Consider the following 19662-nt stretch of genomic DNA (forward strand, 5'->3'; position numbering starts at 1 on the left):
AGTACCTCACAAAGTTTTCTTATTGTTTTTTACTGTTATTTTATTATGGAATCTGTGTTTTATCAAATTTTCATAGTCAATTAGATTCAGAAGGGCCCTTGGACATGATCTCAGGCAATATCCCACATGCAGGCAGTTCATCCTCAGTCTCCAAGGGCTGAACGTGTATTCCCTGCTCTAGGGAAAAGAGAAAAGAATGGTGATAAGTGCTCAGAAAATAGCCTTCCACACAGCACTGTTACTAGTGGTGAGTTTACAGTACTTTTCATTCATCAATGTGTTAGCTCTTTTGAGAAAACAAACATTAAATTTAGTTCTAATCATCAATGCTTTTGCAGGTTATTCTTCTTTGCAAATTCTTTTTCTCCATTTTCCTGCTAGGATTCCATCCTGCACTCTCTTTTCCTCTGATACTCTTTTTTTTTTTTTTTTTTTTTTTTAACAAGTTATTTATATTTACTCCATCTTGATGGGCTTCAGCACCAATTCTCCATTGGTGACTCTTATACTTCTATCTGCAGTTCAGAATTCTCTTAGGTGCCAGAAACCCCTGATTTCAGAACTTCACCACGCATTAAACAGGCCTTGAAGCCTGAGTCCCAAACTCAACTCATGACATTTATCCCAATCCTTTTTCTCTTCTTGACAGTTATTAAAATAAAAATGTAAACCAGAAATGCAATACAATATTTAACATACCTAGCTCCTGTAATCTAAGTGGAAATCTAACTCAGATTAAAGACAGTAAGAATTCTCCAAAAGTATTTGCCTCTCACAAACACCCAGAATCTGTCTCATTTACAATGAACACCATTTTCTTTTTTTAAAATAAACTTTTCTTGAGTAAAATTATGTGCAAATGGCTTCCTTTACTAAGATGTAAGGGAATAGCAAAAAACACGTTTGCTCTCCTCTCTTAAATCACTTGAAATACAGGAAAAAAAATGTAAAAACTGTATGGAGTCTAGACATTGAATGACAGGGAACATGGAAATGAAAAAAGGGGACCAATAAAGATGAATGAAATGATTGTCCAGCTTGCTGCCTAGAGTTACAGAGCAGGTAAGCAAGACTCAATAGATCTGAGCTTGAGAAGTAAAGGTGGCTCGAATTTGAGGGACACAGTTCCAAAGTGGGGAGAAGGAGGAAAGAAAAGAGAACGTGAGAGAAAATGCTACAGAAATCGGCAATGGGGACTTCCAAATATTTGATAAGTAAGAATCTACGCAAACCTGAAAGGAAAGGGCCCAAAAAACCACTGGAAAGTAGCAAAGTAAAAAATAGGCAGAGAGCAGACGTCCTTTGTGTGACAACCACACAGAGTGGAAATACATTGTAACTGAGCATCGCGTCAAGTGCTCAGGGGACTATCACTGTAGTAGTTAGGTTAAACTAGCTCTAGACTTAAAATTTCTCTGGACAAGCTTGAAGGTAAGCATTGAAGGGATTCAGCTGATTATGTCACTGCCTGCCAGAACAAAAGCCAACATTACACAAAGAAATATGACAAAACTCAGCACCTAGCAACGTAAAATCACAATGTCTGGCATCCCATATAAAATTAACAGGCATTCAGAGAAGCAGGATAATGTAGACCATAAACAGAAGAAAAATTAATCAATAGAAACAGACCCTTAAATGACAGAGATGATGAAAATACCAGACAAAAATGTTCAAACATATGTTTCATATATTCAAGAAGGCAGTGAAACTTAAACAGGATAAGAATAAAATGTGAGATATAGAAATAAGACCAAAATGGAATTTTTTAGAAATAAAAGTTTGTAAAATAAAAAATATACAGATTAGATGGTGAGGAAGAAAAATTAAAGATATAACAATTGAAATGAGCTCAAATGAAATACATAGAGGTAAAAACTGAGTAGAATATTAGGACTGAATAAAGAAAATATCCTTCAATAGCAAGGATATTATCAAAAATATTCAGGCCAACATAGCAGTATGAAATTTATTTCTAGCATGTCTACATTATAAGATATATTTTTTAGGCAGAAGGAAAATGTTACCATATGGTTATTCAGATCCACATGAAGGAATGATCCCAGAAATCGTATCATAATAGGAATTTTTCTCGTTGTTAATCTCTTTAACACAATTTTATATATAAAAAAAAAATATACTGAATTGTGGAATCCAGAACTTGGGTAGAAAGAAAGTATGTGGTAATACTAGCATAATGTATAAGGGGAATTAAATGAAGGTGAACTAGAGTAAGTTTAAAAATAAACTGTAAATCCTATGGCAACCATTACAAAATGCAAATCAAAGAGAGGAAGTTATTGAGCAAATAGTGGGGAAAAAATAAAATACCACTGTCTCAATTTCTGAGTTCTGGGGAATCTGGGATAATCAGAAGGATTACAAAATTATTATTTCAAGAGGAAGAGAATCTATCTGGAAAGCTAAGTAGATACAACAACAACAACAGGAATGATAGCGACAACATGGCATGGACAACAGTAATGAAACCCTAGGATTAGTCCATGATAAACACGAACACAGAGATGAAGAGCTGTTCTGCATGTCAGTGGTAACTTAATCAAAACTAATAGCAAATGTCCTAAACCTAAGGAGAACAAAATGCCTACACGATGGAACATTTAAAAAAAAAAAAATGTGATTTACTGGAAAGAAATACTATGTTCCAATATGGAAAGACTTGGTATGTAGACATGTCAATTCTCCATAAATTAATCCGTGAACACAGTGAAATCTCAATTCAAATTCTAATTGCTTAATCTAACAATTTAATTCCAAAAGCTATCTGGGAGAGAAAAACTCATGAAAATAACCAGGAATATTTTGAAAGAGTAATAAGGGATGACTAACCTTAAGATGTAGGCAAGCTTGCAATAAAGCTATAATTTTTTAAATTGTGTATTACAGATATGGACAGTCCAAGAACCTTGCCTGAATAGAGACAGATGTAATATATGTTAAAAGTGGCATAACAGATCAGTGGGGAATTAGTGGATAGTTTTTTATAATAATAGCACAACTGACTAGTCACTTGGGAAAAAATATATTTTCCCCTCACACTTCACAGAATAATAAGTTCCAGATGGAAAAACAGCATCTTAGTTTGGTGTGTGTTCTTCCATAACTTTATTTTGGCACACACTTATTTTATTTTATTTTTTTACTTTAAGTTTTTCTTGTATATAATGTTCTTCCACTTTTTTTATTTACTGCTAGTTTTCTCTAGGGAGTGCAGAATGGATTGAGTTTAAAAGTGGTAATAGAAGGGGGGTTTAGCAGGCTGGGGATGTAGCTCAATGGTGGACTGGGTTCAATCTCCAACAGTAAAAAAGTGGGGTGGGATTTTCATAAATTAATTAGTTCATTCAATAAAAAATGAGTGAGTGACTGTCAAGAGCCAGGTACTATTCTTGGAGCTGCACACTGAGCCATGAACACTAATAACAACCATAATTCTTCCTTCCTGGAGCATATATTCTAGTGGAGAAGAGAGAGACAACAAACAAATATTTCAAAGTAAAATACATCACATATTAAATGGTGACAAATGCTTCAGAGGACAACACAGCAGAAAAAGGGCAGGAAGTTCAGGCTTCACTCAGAAGTTGACATGTGATTTGTCTCCAAGGGTTCATGTGTTGGAAGCTTGCTTCTTAAGGGGCAGTGCTGAGGTGTTGGGACCTTTAAGTGGTGGAACCCAGAGGAAGGTGGTTAGTTCATTGGGGCACTGCCTCAGAAGGGATTAAGGTAGTTCTCCTGGGGCCCTGATAGTTCCTCTGAGAGTCATAAAGGAGTGAGACTGACCCCTGAATCCTTCTCTCAAGTGGTCTATGGTAGTTGGTTTCAAGCTGTACTTTGAAAGCATTGCTGGTAGATTTGTTAAAAGTTGCTTGAAAAATTTAGGTGAAAATGAGAAAGACTCTAAGGATGTAATTATAAGCAATCAGATAGGTGGATTACCATTAAGCAAAATGGAGAGGATGTGGGAGAATGTCTTAGTATATTTTCTGCTGCTATAACAGAATACCAGAGAGAAAGAAATTTATAAAGAATAATGGTTTGGGCTGGGGATATAGCTTAGTTGGTAGAGTGCCTGCCTCACAAGCACAAGGCCCTGGGTTCAATCCCCAGCACCACAAAAAAAAAAAAAAAAAAAAAAAAAAAAAAGAATAATGGTTTATCTAGCTCACATTTCTGGAGGCTGGGAGTGAAGGACATAGTGCCAGAATCTGGTGAGAGCCTGTATGCTTAGTCCTCCTTGGTGGAGGGTATTGCATAGCAAGCCAGAATGAGCAAGCTAGCTCAAGTCTCTCTTCCTCTTATAAAGCTACCAACTCCACCCAGGAGGCCCCACCCCCATGATTTCATCTAATCACCTAATTTCCTCCCACAGGCCCCACTTCCTAAATACCATTAACATATGAATTTGGGAATTAAATTTCTAACACATGGACTTCTGGGGAATGCACTCAAACCACAGCAGATGGTTTTGAAAAGAACATCAGAGCTTAGTTTTAAATTTGTTAGTTGAAATTCTCATAATATATCCAGGTGGAGATATCAAATAGGTGATTCTGGAAATCATGGGATAGATCAAAAATTGACATATAAATATGGATGTCAGCAGTTTACATTTTAAGTCATGAGACTGAATGAGATAATCAGGGAAACCAAGACATGTTTCAGTGATTCTTATCATAAATATATACAATTTTACAATAAAATTAAATTTGTGTATTATTTGTACAATTTAAAAATTATTGAAGCACTGAAAAAATATAAGCAAAAATTAATGTAATCATCTGTAGAGTAAAATGTTCTAGGCTTAATACCAAAAATACAGTCTTAAGACAAATGACCAGTAAATATGACTACATAACACTTTTTAACATTCTGTACATCATATATGGTATATATGAAAATAAGAAGTCAATACATTACTGGAAAAATCAGTGCCAATGTATTGGACTTAAAATTGATAACTCTACCCCAATATGTGAAGTCTTTTCTCATAAACCAATAAGATCAATATTCGAAGAGGAAAAAAAGTAAGTACAAATCTGAACACAAAATTCATATCAGAAAGACAGAAACCATCAAGAAGAATGTAGAAATATACCAAGTAGATAATAACATTTTCACCAAATTGGCAAAGTTCTCTTCATGTGATATTGGGCAGGTTTGGGCAAGGTTACTAAAAATGTTAAAATTGATGCTAAATTTCCCAAAACAAAATTAGCAAAGTCTAACGGAGTCTCAAAATGCTCAGGTTCTTTGACTAAAAAGTCTACTTTTTATAACTTGACTGGAAGAGAAAATTTCACGTCCAATAATTCATTTAAAAGGAAGGGAATGATAATTTTAAATAGTAGATATTAATATAAGGAGGGGGAAATTAGCAAGTATTAGATAACTAAGTAAATTTTGTTAAACTCATAGATACACTATCATAGGCATGAAGATCATGCTGTAGAACTACATTTACTGATAAAAAACATTTGTTTGAGTACACGTTGTGTTTGTTAATTAACAAAGTTGATAACAAAACACGGGCTAGAATAGCTTTCCACTTGAAAAATATCATATACCTCTCATCTCTACAGAAAAGTCTGAAAGAAGTATTTGAAAATATCTACAACTATTTCATCTGAGTAGTGAGACAAATAGTGATATTATTTTCTCTGTTCCTTGCTTTTCCTCAGTCTTTTACAAAAAGGAAAAAAAAAGTTTCTTTTTAAACTTTGAATGGTTGGGAAATGAAATCAATATAATAAGGAATAAAAGAAGAAAGTTCAACAGGACTGGTCATCATCCAGCATTATATAATTCTGGGGTGTTTCAAAACCACCCAGTTGTGTGCTGACAGGTTGTCCAGATGTCTGGGATGAGAATCACAGAACATCTCTGTCCCAGCCAATTAGGTGGCTGGCACACAAACAGCCTGCCCTTATTGTATTTATCTGCACTTTGACAAGGCAGTTTTCCCTGTCATCATGGTTTGCATTTCTGTTTTGAATTCAAGGCACGTTACTAAGTACTTGACATACTTCATTGCATCCATGCAAATGTCCTCCAGTTGAGTATTAATATTTCATTTTACATATGAACAAAACAAAGCACAAGATCTCTGAGTTACTACCCAATGCAATTGGCAAGTAAGAACTGGAGCTAAATTTTACATCCTGATTATTCTAGCTCCAAAAGTTTGCTCTTTCCTCTATAATTTTTCTTCTAAAGAGTGAATAGGATAAGAGATGATTTAAATGGTAGATAGACATCCATTAAATCACAGTAAGGGTGATCATGAAATAATTTGTCCATTTTTCAATGGTTTCAAACTTGGTTCAATCAAGGAAAAACTTTTAGCTTCAGTAACCCAGTATAAAACATTTTAAATACTTGGTGATCTTCCCTTTTTTTAATAAGTAAAATTAATGCTTAGAGATGACTTAAATTTTAATAATATTGTTTTGTCTTATTACATCTAGTTTTGTCTTCTATTTAAAGCAAAAGATAGTCATTTTTCCATTTATTGTTGTGATAAAAATTTCATTTTAAAGTAAGTTTATTTTTTTCATAAGCAAGTTGGCTTAAACAATATACTCAAACATTAATAGCACAAGTAGCACATTGATATTACAAAAATTTCCACTAGTTGAATGCAAATGCCTAGAGCTATAGGAATTTGAGATAGTAGTTAGAACATTATGCAGTTCACTTTTGTTAAGCCACCATTTTGTCTTGATGCTTTCCCTCTGTGATTCCACCTAATTCTTACAATTCTTACAATTGTTGTGGGGGAATTAGTCCATGCACATTAGAAATTTGGAAATTGAGATAATACATGATGAGGTAGCTTAACAGTACCCAGCTAGTAAATGATGAACTTGGGATTTGAACTCACAGCCCTGGGTAACCAAGGACTTAGTTTAGACCATGACCTCCAAGGGGAGTTAGTTCACTGGTCCCATCTTTCAATTCTACACAAGTGTGAAGTTTGGAACATTCAGAAAATCTAAGAGAAGTTCAATGTTGGGAATCTTGTTGCGGGTGGGGGTTGACAGTAAAGACTTGGCAAAGCACGTGTGGCTGCTTTGGGTTTTAAAGAATCAGTTAGGGCCTGGAAGGGTGTTCCAGTGCATTCAGATGGAGACATTGGGGTGCCAGTTTCTGCAACCCAGCACTGCATAGCCCTGCTGCTTCCTCTCTGACTCATCCCTTTCCTGTAAATATCCAGGGAAAAGCAAGTCTTAAAGCTTCTATCAATACTTCACACTTTACTGTGAATTCATTTTGAGTATGTTCCTGAAATCTAGTTGGAATAATGGAGAGCATTTTAAGATCCAGGAAGTCATCATTGCATGAACATTACCAAATAGGCAGTATGGAGGCAATGAAGCTGACTCTGTTGGTTGTACCCTTTTTGATAACTGCCAACTCTATTCCTGCATGTATGTGTGGTGATTCTTCACTATACCTGCCCAAATATTAATGAAACTCTCCATGAAAGATCAGAACAATTGTCTGGCTCATGTATTTTCTAATACATTTCTCAGTGGGATAATATTAGAAAAGAAATCTAAAGACTCGTAGGACCTTATGAAACACATGGTTAAAATTTCTGACCAACTTTTCCAGCTTGCATGTCTATAAAATTCTAGACAAAGAATCAAGGGCTACCATGGCCTCTGCTGGCCATGGCTCCATGTTTATTTGGGAAGATCACTTTCAGCCCCCAAGGAGGTCACAGTGTTGACCTGACATGCTTCCTATCCTTTCTCCACTCTAGCTGGTCAGTCAAAGCATTTAAACCTGACACCTCGGAGACTTTCGTCTCAAAACCAGATGTGCCCAGCTGGAGAGAGGAAAGGCCTCCTCTGTCTCAATGGAATCCAAACTCTCCACAGTGAAGAGGGCCAAACTGACAAGCAGACCTAGGGCTGCCCTTATCTGCCCCCTCTCTGGCCTCTGGCCCCTTACTGTCCCCACATTGAACACAGCCATCCACCGAGAAAGCGGACCACATTTTTGCCAACTCTCCAGGTCTTTGTGACTCCCAAGACCCATCTATTTTATCTCTGAATGTTTGATATGCTCCCCGTTCTATATCACCCATGGCTGCTGACCTCATCTAAACTCTCATCATTGCCACCTAGCTTATGAAATAGTCTCCTAGCTGGCCTTTCCACCTCAGAGACAATCTTCCATGTGCTGATAATTGATAAAATACTATTCATGTAGATAGCGCCTCTCATGGTTGAAGGACTGCTGTGAGTTTATGGTGTGGGAGCATTCCAGGCCCCTCTGTGCCTGCTTCCGTCACCACAGCTGCCACCAGCTGCTTTCAGCTCTTCTGGACACCTCATGGGGTCTGCCTCGGTGAGCCCCAGAGACCACTGTCCTCACCTGGGATCCGAATTCCTCCATGGTGAAACCAGGAGTTTCAATGAACGTCCAGTGTTAGTTAAGCCCAGTGGGTTTAAAATTGCTGAAAGGGACTTCTTCTTTTCCAGGGTTCTGGGCGCTCCAGAGATGAGAGGGGAGAAAGTGAGTCAGATATTTCCCTGCTAACTACTGTAGCCAGCTCCTGGCAGGTCTCCTTTTGGAAGACTTCTCGGATCCTTGCTCTTCCCTCTGAAGTCTCTGGCTCTGGCTGCACTTAGTTTAAAAGGCGTGATACACTATTGGGTCCATATGGTTTTAGATTTGTTCCAGTGGCCTCATGCCACTGAGCTGTGATCCCCATAGGCTTCAAGGCCAGCGATGTGCCCTATGCTGTTTGCATAACAGCTCACGGTGTCTGTCTGGGAAGCACCATTTATAACCTCTTGGTTCAGAAAACGAATTCTGCGGCTTTAGAACTTGTGTTCAGTTCAATTCTTGGCCCTGACCTTTACTAGCTGTGTGACCTTGGGCAAGTTACTTTGTATCTCAGGCCTCAGTTTCCTTAGTCATATAATGAAAAGAAAATCAGATACTTCATAGTTTACTATGAAGATGATATTAATAAGTACAAGTAAAATACTTAAAATAGTGCACAGAATGTAACTGTTATAGACATATGTGCTATTATTTCATATTAAGAATTTATTTCACTTTAAGAATTTTGCTGGAAGTATTAGATACTAATGATAATAAAAAGGATAGATACTACTTTTGATCCCTGGCTAGTTGCTTTCATTCTTTTTTTTATTTATTTTTTTATTTTTTATTGTAAACAAATGGGATACATGTTGTTTCTGTTTGTACATGGAGTAACAGCATACCATTTGTATATTCATACATTTACATAGAGTAATGATGTTTGATTCATTCCGTTATTTTTTCCTTTCCCCCCACCCCTCCCACCTCTCTTTTCCCTCTATACAGTCCCTCCTTCCTCCATTCTTGCCCCCCTCTCACCCCCCATTACGTGTCATCATCCATTTATCAGTGAGATCATTTGTCTTTTGAATTTTTTAGATTGGCTTATCTCACTTAGCATATTCTCCAATTTCATCCATTTGCCTGCAAATGCCATTTTCTTATTCTTTATGGCTGAGTAATATTCCATTGTATATATGTACCACAGTTTCTTTATCCGTCAATTGAAGGGCATCTAGTTTGGTTCCATAGTCTGGCTATTGTGAATTGAGCCACTATGAACATTGATGTGGTTGTGTCTCTGTAGTATGCTGATTTTAAGTCTTTTGGGTATAGGCCAAGGAGTGGGATAGCTGGGTCAAATGGTGGTTCCATTCCAAATTTTCTAAGGAATCTCCACACTGCTTCCCAGAGCAGCTGCACTAATTTGCAGCCCCACCAGCAATGTATGAGTGTACCATTTTCCCCACATCCTCTCCAACACCTATTGTTGCTTGTATTCTTGATAATCGACATTCTAATTGGGGTGAAATGGAATCTTAGGGTAGTTTTGATTTGCATTTCTCTTATTACTAAACATGGTGAACATTTTTTCATATGCTTGTAGATCTTCTTCAGTGAAGTGTCTGTTCATTTCCTTAGCCCATTTGTTGATTGGGTTATTTGTATTCTTGGTGTAGAGTTTTTTGAGTTCTCTATCTATTCTGGAAATTAGTGCTCTATCTGAAGTATGAGTGGCAAAGATATTCTCCCACTCTGTAGGCTCTCTCTTCGCATTGCTGATAGTTTTCTTTGCTGAGAGAAAGCTATTTAGTTTGAATCTATTCCAGTTGTTGATTCTTGCTTTTATTTCTTGTGCTATGGGAGTCCTGTTAAGGAAGTCTGATCCTAAGCCACCAAGGTGAAGATTTGGACCTACTTTTTCTTCTATAAGATGCAGGGTCTCTGGTCTGATTTCAAGGTCCTTGTTCCATTGTGAGTTGAGTTATGTGCAGGGTGAGAGATAGGGGTTTAGTTTCATTCTGTTGCATATGGTTCTCCAGTTTTGCCAGCACCATTTGTTGAAGAGGCTATCTTTTCTCCATTGCATATTTTTGGCACCTTTGTCTAGTATGAGAAAATCATATTTATTTGGGTTTGTGTCCATGTCCTCTATTCTGTACCATCAATCTACCTGTCTGTTTTGGTATCGGTACTATGCTGTTTTTGTTACTATAGATTTGTAGTATAGTTGAAGTTCTGGTATTGCAATACCCCCTGTTTCATTCTTCCTGCTAAGGATTGCTTTAGCTATTCTGGGTTTCTTATTCTTCCAGATGAATTTCATGACAGCTTGCTCTATTTCTGTAAGGTACGTCATTGGGATTTTAATTGGAATTGCATTGAATCTATATAGCACTTTTGGTAGTATGGCCATTTTGACAATATTAATTCTGCCTATCCAAGAACATGGGAGATCTTTCCATCTTATAAGGTCTTCCTTAATTTCTTTCTTCAATGTTTTGTAGTTTTCATCGTAGAGATCTTTTACCTCTTTGGTTAGATGGATGCCCAAGTATTTTTTTTTTTTTTTGAGACTATTGCAAATGGAGTTGTTTTCCTCATTTCCCTTTCAGCTGTTTCATCGCATGCATATAAAAATGCTTTAGATTTATGCATGTTGATATTATAGCCTGCTATTTTGCTGAATTCATTGATGAGGTCTAGAAGTTTTCTGGAGGAGGTTTTTGGATCCTCTAAATATAGAATCATGTCATCCGCAAATAGTGACAGCTTAAGTTCCTATTATCCTATTCGTATCCCTTTAATTTCTTTAGTCTGCCTAATTGCTCTGGCTAGAGTTTTGAGGACAATGTTGAATAGAAATGGTGAAAGAGGACATCCCTGTCTTGTTCCCATTTTTAAAGGGAATGGTTTCAGTTTTTCCCCATTAAGAATTATGTTGGCCATGGGCTTAGCATAATTAGCCTTTACAGTGTTCAGATATGTTCCTACTATCCCTATTTTTTCTAGTGTTTTGAACATGGAAGAGTGTTGTATTTTGTCAAACGCTTTTTCTGCGTCAATTGAAATAACCATATGATTCTTATCCTTAAGTCTATTGACATGATGGATTACGTTTATTGATTTACGAATTTTGAACCATCCTTGCATTCAAGGGATGAACCCCACTTGATCGTGGTGCACAATTTTCTTAATATGTTTTTGGACACGGTTTGCCAATATTTTGTTAAGGGTCTTTGCATCTATATTCATCAAGGATATTGGCCTAAAATTTTCTTTCCTTCATGTGTCTTTTCCTTGATGTGTTTGGATATGAGGGTGATATTAGCTTCATAGAATGAATTTGGTAGGGTACCCTCCTTTTCTATTTCCTGGCATACTTTGAGAAGTATTGGAATGAGTTCTTCTTTGAAGGTCTTGTAGAACTCAGCTGAGAATCTGTCTGGTCCTGGGCTTTTCTTGGATGGTAGATTTTTAATGGCTTCTTCTATTTCATTGCTTGATATTGATCTGTTTAAATCGTGTATGTCCTCCTGGTTCAGTTTGGGAGGAGCATATGTCTCTAGAATTTGTCATTGTCTTCGGTACTTTCTATTTTGTTGGAATACTGATTTTCAAAGTAGCTTCTCATTATGTTCTGTATCTCAGTGGTGTCTGTCATGATATTTCCTTTTGCATTATGTATTTTAGTAATTTGAGTCTTCTCTCTCCTTCTCTTTGTTAATGTGGCTAAGGGTTTGTATATTTCGTTTACTTTCTCAAAGAGCCAGCTTTTTGTTTTGTCAATTTTTTGAATAGTTTCTTTTGTTTCAATTTCATTGATTTCGGCTCTGATTTTAATTATTTCCTGTCTTCTACTACTTTTGCTGTTATTCTGTTCTTCTTTTTCTAGGGCTTTGAGCTGTAATGTTAGGTCATTTAGTTGTTGACTTTTCATTCTTTTCTGGAATGCACTCCGTGGAATGAATTTTCCTCTTAGTACTGCTTTCATAGTGTCCCAGAGATTTTGATATGTTGTATCATCATTCTCATTGACCTTTAAGAATTTTTTAATCTCCTCCCTGATGTTTTTTGTTATCCATGTTTCATTCAATAGCATATTATTTAGTCTCCAAGTGTTGGAGTAATTTCCCTTTTTTATTTTGTCATTGATTTCTATTCTCAGTCCATTATGATCTGATAGAACACAAGGCAGTACCTCTATTTTTTTGCATTTCCTAAGGGCTGCTTTGTGGCATAACATATGGTCTGTTTTCGAGAAGGTTCCATGTGCTGTGGAGAAGAAAGTGTATCCGCTCGTTGATGGATGGAATATTCTATATATGTCTATTAAGTCTAGGTTATTGATTGCGTTATTGAGTTCTATGGTTTCTTTGTTTGGATTTTGTTTGGAAGATCTATCTAGTGGTGACAGCAGTGCATTAAAGTTGCCCAGAATTATTGTGTTGTGGTCTATGTGATTCTTGAAATTGAGAAGGTTTTGTTTGATGTACAGGGATGCACCATTGTTTGGGGCATAAATATTTACTATCGTTATGTCTTCCTGATTTATGGTTCCCTTAAGCAGTATGAAATGTCCTTCTTTATCCCTTCTGACTAACTTTGGCTTGAAGTCCACTTTATCTGATATAAGGATGGAAACCCCCGCTTTTTACTGAGTCCATGTGCGTGGTAGGTTTTTTACCATCCTTTCACCTTTAGTCTGTGGATGTCTTTTTCTATGAGATGAGTCTCTTGTAGGCAGCATATTGTTGGGTCTTTCTTTTTAATCCATTTAGCCAGTCTATGTCTTTTGATTGATGAGTTTAGGCCATTAACATTCAGGGTTATTATTGAGAAATAATTTGTATTCCCAGTCATTTGGCTTATTTTTGGTTTTGAAGTTGGCTTGGTTTCTCCTTTGAGTGCTTTTTCTCTAAGGTAGTTCCTCCCTTTGCTGACCTACATTGTTGTTTTTCATTTCCTCCTCATGGAATATTTTGTTGAGAACATTTTGTAGTGCAGGCAGGCTTTCTATTTGTAAGTTCTTTTAACTTTTGTTTATCATGGAAGGATTTTATTTCATCTTCAAATCTGAAGGTTAGTTTTGCTGGGTATAGGATTCTTGGTTGGCAACCATGTTCTTTCAGAGCTTGAAATATGTTGATCCAGGCCCTTCTAGCTTTTAGAGTCTGGGTTGAGAAGTTGGCTGCTATCCGTATTAGTCTCCCCCTATTTGTAATCTGATGCTTTTCTCTCGCGGCCTTCAAAATCCTATCTTTATTTTGAATGTTAGGCATTTTCATTATAATGTGTCTTGGTGTGGATCTGTTGTGATTCTGTGCATTTGGTGTTCTGTAAGACTCTTGTATTTGATTTTCCATTTCATTCTTCAGGTTTGAGAAATTTTCTGACATTATTTCATTGAATAGGTTGTTCATTCCTTTGGTTTGTATCTCTGTGCCTTCCTCAATCCCAATAATTCTTAAATTCGTTCTTTTCATGATGTCCCATAGTTCTTGGAGATTCTGTTCATGATTTCTTACTATCTTCTCTGTTTGGGAAACTTTATTTTGAAGATTAAATATTTTGTCTTCATTGTCTGAGGTTCTGTCTTCCAAGTGGTCTAGTCTGTTGGTGATGCTTTCCATTGAGTTTTTTATTTGGTTTATTGTCTCCTTCATTTCAAGGATTTCCTTTTTTTTTTTTTTTTTTTTTTTGAGAATCTCTATCTCTTTGTTGAAATGATTTTTTGCTTCCTGCAGGTGCTCTTTCAGCTTATTGATATTATCATTCATTGCCTGCATTTGCTCTCTTATCTCATCCTTTGCTTCGTGAATCATCTTAATCATGTATAATCTGAAGTCCTTTTCTGACGTTTCTTCTAACATACTGTCATTGGATTCTATTACTATAGAATCTAGATTTGTTTGGATCATTTTCTTCCCTTGTTTTTTCATGTTGTTCCTGTATCTTCCCCTCTAGCGCTGCAGATCTGGGATATTGCAGATTTCCCCCTATAGGCTTATAGTTGCCCTATAGGTTTCCAAAACCCTTTCTTTAAGGGGAGATCAATATTAGCAGTGCCCAAATCAGACACTATGCCATCCTAGACCAAATAGCCCCTATGAGGACAATAACAAAATTGTCATAATAAACAAAGTGAGTTCAAATATTATCTTCAGTAAAACAAACAGGTTTGCAATAAGGTCTGCAGTTTCTAATGGAGGACAAAGAGGATGCAGAGGGATGTAGAATGTGGCTGTTAATGGGATAAGAAAAGAATGTACAGAAGTTCTAGAAAATAGAAAGGGTGAGAGTGTAATCAAAAGAAACTGGATGTTAGCATGCAAAAAAGGGAGAAAGAGACTCTCAGAGAACAGGTAAACAAAAGGAAAAGAGAGCAAGACAAGTAAAGAAATAAAAACTTAAATTTTTTTAAAAAGGAGAAAAAAGAAAATCTACTGTATAGCAGTCATATACTAATGAAACCTCCCAGTGTTCAGTAGCCTGATGCATGAGAGGTACCTGACAATGAGCTTCAAGCCTCCAGCAGGCATCTTAGGATGGGATTTGCCCACCTAAAGATTGGAGCTACGGCTTCCAGGATTATCCAAGATGGCTGCTCTGGCTTCGAAATGTGTTGGCAAATGGGGAGCTGCACCTCAGGGGTGGACGTGGTCAGCTAGAGGTCCTGGAGACGGGATGCAGTTGGTCAGGCAGGGTCCTGGAGGTCCCGTGTGTTTGGTGTAGTTGTGGGATCCTGGAGGCCGGGTGCAATCAGTCCGTCTGGGGTCCTCGTGATAGGGCACAGTCAGTTGGTCTGGGGTCCTGGCAGCAGGGAGCAGTCAGTTGATGTGAGGGCCCCAGAGGCATGGAGTGATCGGTCGGACTGAGGGATCCTGGAGACGGGGCTCAGTCAGTCCGGCCAGGGGTGCTATGGGGCCTGGCTGTTGTCTCAAAATGGCGGCAGCCACGTGTAATCAAACCTGCAGGTACTGTACCAGTGAACTTCCAGGCAGCAGCAGGCAGCTGGTGCTCCACTGGCGGTTGGCAATCAGTTTGCTGACTGTTGTCGGACAATCGAGAGGTGAACCTCGAGCATTGGGTGATGTATAGGAGTAAGGCAGGCGATGGACAGGCGAGATCCAGGCAAATGGTGGATGATAGACGCCTGACAGTGAGCAATCTGCTCTCAAAAAAGGTGTCGATATGCTGGCAGACTGCAGGCATCACAGCAGACAAATGGGTAAACACCAGGGGATCGATAAGCAGCAAAAACTGCCTCACCAAGAAACAGTTATCCTCTGCTTGAATCCGGCGTTACGGAGCGACAAGCTGCTTTCATTCTTTAGATGATGATTTTTAAATTTCTGAAAGCAATGTGTCTTTTCACAGGTGTAACACTGAGGTTGACGGTGTTTTTTAGTTCGAGACAGGGACCCAGGTCATTCTGAATCCAAAGATCATATTGTTTTTTATTATACCTATCATATAATGATTGAAAACTTGGAATGGAACCATCATTTGATCCAGCTATCCCATTCTTTGGTTTATACCCAAAGGACTTAAAATTAGCATACTACAGTGACACAGCCACATCAATGTTTATAGCAGCTCAACTCACAATAGCTAAATTATGGAACCAGCCTAGGTGTCCTTCATCACATAAATGGATAAAGAAAATGTGGTATATATATATATATGTGTGTGTGTGTGTGTGTGTGTGTGTGTGTGTTTATAGGTTGATTTTTTTTCCCTTCTGACACAGGCATAGAGAACTGGGCTCATGGTCTGGCCTTAGAACTGGGCTCACGGTCTGGCCTTCTCCCCTGCACACAGAGAGGCAGGTCTGTGGCTTATGCCTGATTCCCCTTCCCAACCTCTCACACTGACCATAGCTATAAGGATGTCTCCTTTCCTCCAGCTCAGGAATGAATTCTGCTTAACATGATAGTCTCCAGCTCCATCCATTTACCTGCAAATGCCATAATTTCATTCTCCTTTAAGGCTGAGTAATATTCCATTGTGTGTGTGTATACACACACACACACACACACACACACACACATATATATATATACCACATTTTCTTTATCCATTTATGTGATGAAGGACACCTAGGCTGGTTCCATAATTTAGCTATTGCGAGTTGAGCAGCTATAAACATTGATGTGGCTATGTCACTGTAGTATGCTAATTTTAAGTCCTTTGGGTATAAACCAAAGAATGGGATAGCTGGATCAAATGATGGTTCCATTCCAAGTTTTCTGAGTCTCTATACAGCTTTCCATAGTGGTTGTACTAATTTGCATTCCCACCAGCAATGTATGAGTGTACTTTTTCCCCCACATCCTTGCCAACATTTATACTTGATTGTATTCTTGATGATTGCCACTCTGACTGCAGAGAGATGAAATCTTAGTTTTTTTTTTTTTTTTTTTTTTTGTGGTGCTGGGGATTGAACCCATTGAACCCACTGAACTTGTGCATGTGAGGCAAGCACTCTACCAACTGAGCTATATCCCCAGCCCAAAATCTTAGTTTTGATTTGCATCTCTCTAAAGGCTAGAGATGTTGAACATTTTTTCATATTTGTTGATCGATTGTATTTTTTCTTCTGTGAAGTGTCTGCTCAGTTCCTTAGCCCATTTATAAAGTGGGTTGCCAAAGTGTATTCTACTGTCATGTATAACTAATTGGAACAAATAAAAAATTAAAAATAAAAAAAGTGGAAGAATGAATTCGGAGAAGTGAGTGTTATTTTAATAGGGATAATCTGGACTCCACTTTGATACATTGTAAAGTGACAGTAGCCCCCACCCCCGGCAACCTGCATCACCTCCAGGTGGAAGGTCCCCTTCTTCACAATACCTTGGAAAAGAGTGATTTGCCCCATGTGCACAAATCAAATTGTCACTCTCTCTGTCACTTGCTTCTCCCTGCCACTCCAGCCCCTGCTCCTGTAGAAATGGGCTCCTCTTACACTCTCAGACCACACTGCCCTGGAAATGGTGCTGACCCCCTTCCAGGCAGCAGTAGAGGAAGGTGGCAGGTCACTTTGTTTTGCAGCCCTTTCCCTCTGTTCCACCATACCATCTCCAAAGGCCTCAGGAAAGGTTAAGAATAACCAAATTTATTTATAAGTCTGCAGGAAAAACTGATTTATATAATTGTTATAATTCAAGATAAAAGAGAAAAAAAGGAAAATCTTTCATAGGAGGGTCTCTGTTACACACATTCAATTCCTAGCTTTGTACTCCCATCTGTAAGTCTCTACTCCTCTCCATGAGAACTCCCTTGTACAGATCTCTACTGTGGGGGTTCTTATTCTTTAAGGAAACATCATGACCTCAATCACTAATCAGTGGTTTAGGATGCCTTTCCATCTGCATCTTTGAGTTATCTCTGGTTGCAGTACTTCTTCAGCAAATAATTACTAAGTTATTCACCATGTATGGCCTCATCAAGAGAGCACAGGGTAGGATTTGTCCACCTGTAGGGCCCGTATTGATGCCCAAGTCAGTCTCCACATAGACCCACCAACCACTCCCCAATTCAAGTGAGGATGCTGAAGAACGCACACACACTCACACTCACACCTCCCAAAGACAGGTTAATGCTCAGAACTGCAACACTCAACATCCATATTGAAGGGAAACACTTTCCTAATGTCACAAAATCTACAACAATCAGAACCATGTCATTATCCTAGGTCAGTGCTGCTGTCAGGGTGATTTGGATCAAGTAAGAGAAGACACACATTCAATAATCATAAACAATGAAGGAAGTTTCTATAACCCAAGCTCAAAAGGTATAGGAGACCACAATGGAGTCTGATGTAGTGCATTAATTACACTATCCCACTCCTTGGCCTATACCCTAAGGACTTAAAATCAGCATACTACAGTGACGCAGCCCCATCAATGTTTTTAGCAGTTCAATTCACAATAGCTAGACTGTGGAACCAACCTAGATGCCCTTCAATAGATGAATGGATATAGAAACTGTGGTATATACACACAATGGAATATTATTCAGTCATAAAGAAGAATAAAATTATGGCATTTGCAAGTAAATGGATGGAACTGGAGAATATCATGCTAAGTGATATAAGCCAACCTGAAAAACCAAAGGCCAAATGTTTTCTCTGATAAGTGGATGATGATACATAATTGGGGGGAGGGGGTAAGAGAAGAATGGAGGAAGGATGGATTATGGAGAGGGAAATGAGGGGTGGGGAGGTGGCAGGGGGAAGGAAAGATGGTGGAATAAGACAAACATCATAACCCTTTATGTACATGTATGATTACACAAATGGTGTGACTCTACTTGGTGTACAACCAGAGAAATGAAAAGTTGTACCCCATTTGTGTACAATGAATCAAAAAAATATTGTACTACCAAAGAACGAGGGAACTGTTTCTATCCATCTTTCCTTTCTGCTGTGTTTCCTGTAGCTGCTGTAAAAAAAAACCAAAAAACAAAAAACACACATCCAGGGACTTAGAACCACAGCAATTTATTATCTTACAGTTTTGGAGATCTGGGCAGGGGTAAGTTCTGGAGACTCTAGCAAGTAATCTGCTCTTGGCTTTTTGTTAGCTTCTAAAGTTTGTCATCTTTCAAGTAAGCAGCATGGGATTTTCCAATCTCTTTCTGCTTCCATTGTCAATCACCTTTTCTCTCTTGGATACCCCTCCCTCTTCATAAGTTGACATTGAGCCCACCCCAATAATCCGAGATAGTAAAAACCTTAACTTACTCACATCTGCAAAGTCCCTTTTGTTATGCAAGCTAGCATTTGTGGGTTCTGAGCATTAGAAGGAAGACATCCTTGTGTGTAGTATGGGGAGAAATTATTCTGTCTTCAACATCTACTTTCCATTGTGTCAATGTCATCTGAAAACAGCATTTCTTGTGTTGACAAAAGGACTGTCAGCAGTTCTGGTGGCTACATGTTTCTCAGTCCCTTCAGCAGGAATGGAGACTTACAGATTCTTTGAGGACACCAAAGATGCTTCTCGCCCTGCGGGCTCCAGGAACCCTTTACTTTCACTTTCCTGGCAAGTCTTTAGTCTCACACACGTTTCTGAAGCAATCGTAATGGCCTTGGGGTTGCACTTTGCAGATCTTTGTAAGCCTAGAACTGAGGCTGAAGGTGTGCTCAACTTCCACAGATAGGATGTGACAGGGAAGTCCTCAGAAGGAAGTTGAGGGTCCTGGTATAATCAAGCAGGAGAGGAAGGACACTGGGCACTAATAACAAGAAAACCTGCAGTGTCCCCACACTGCCCCCACCAGATGCTTAGTAAG

Source organism: Sciurus vulgaris (genome assembly GCF_902686455.1).
Source record: "Sciurus vulgaris genome assembly, chromosome: 1".
Lineage (NCBI taxonomy): Eukaryota > Metazoa > Chordata > Mammalia > Rodentia > Sciuridae > Sciurus > Sciurus vulgaris.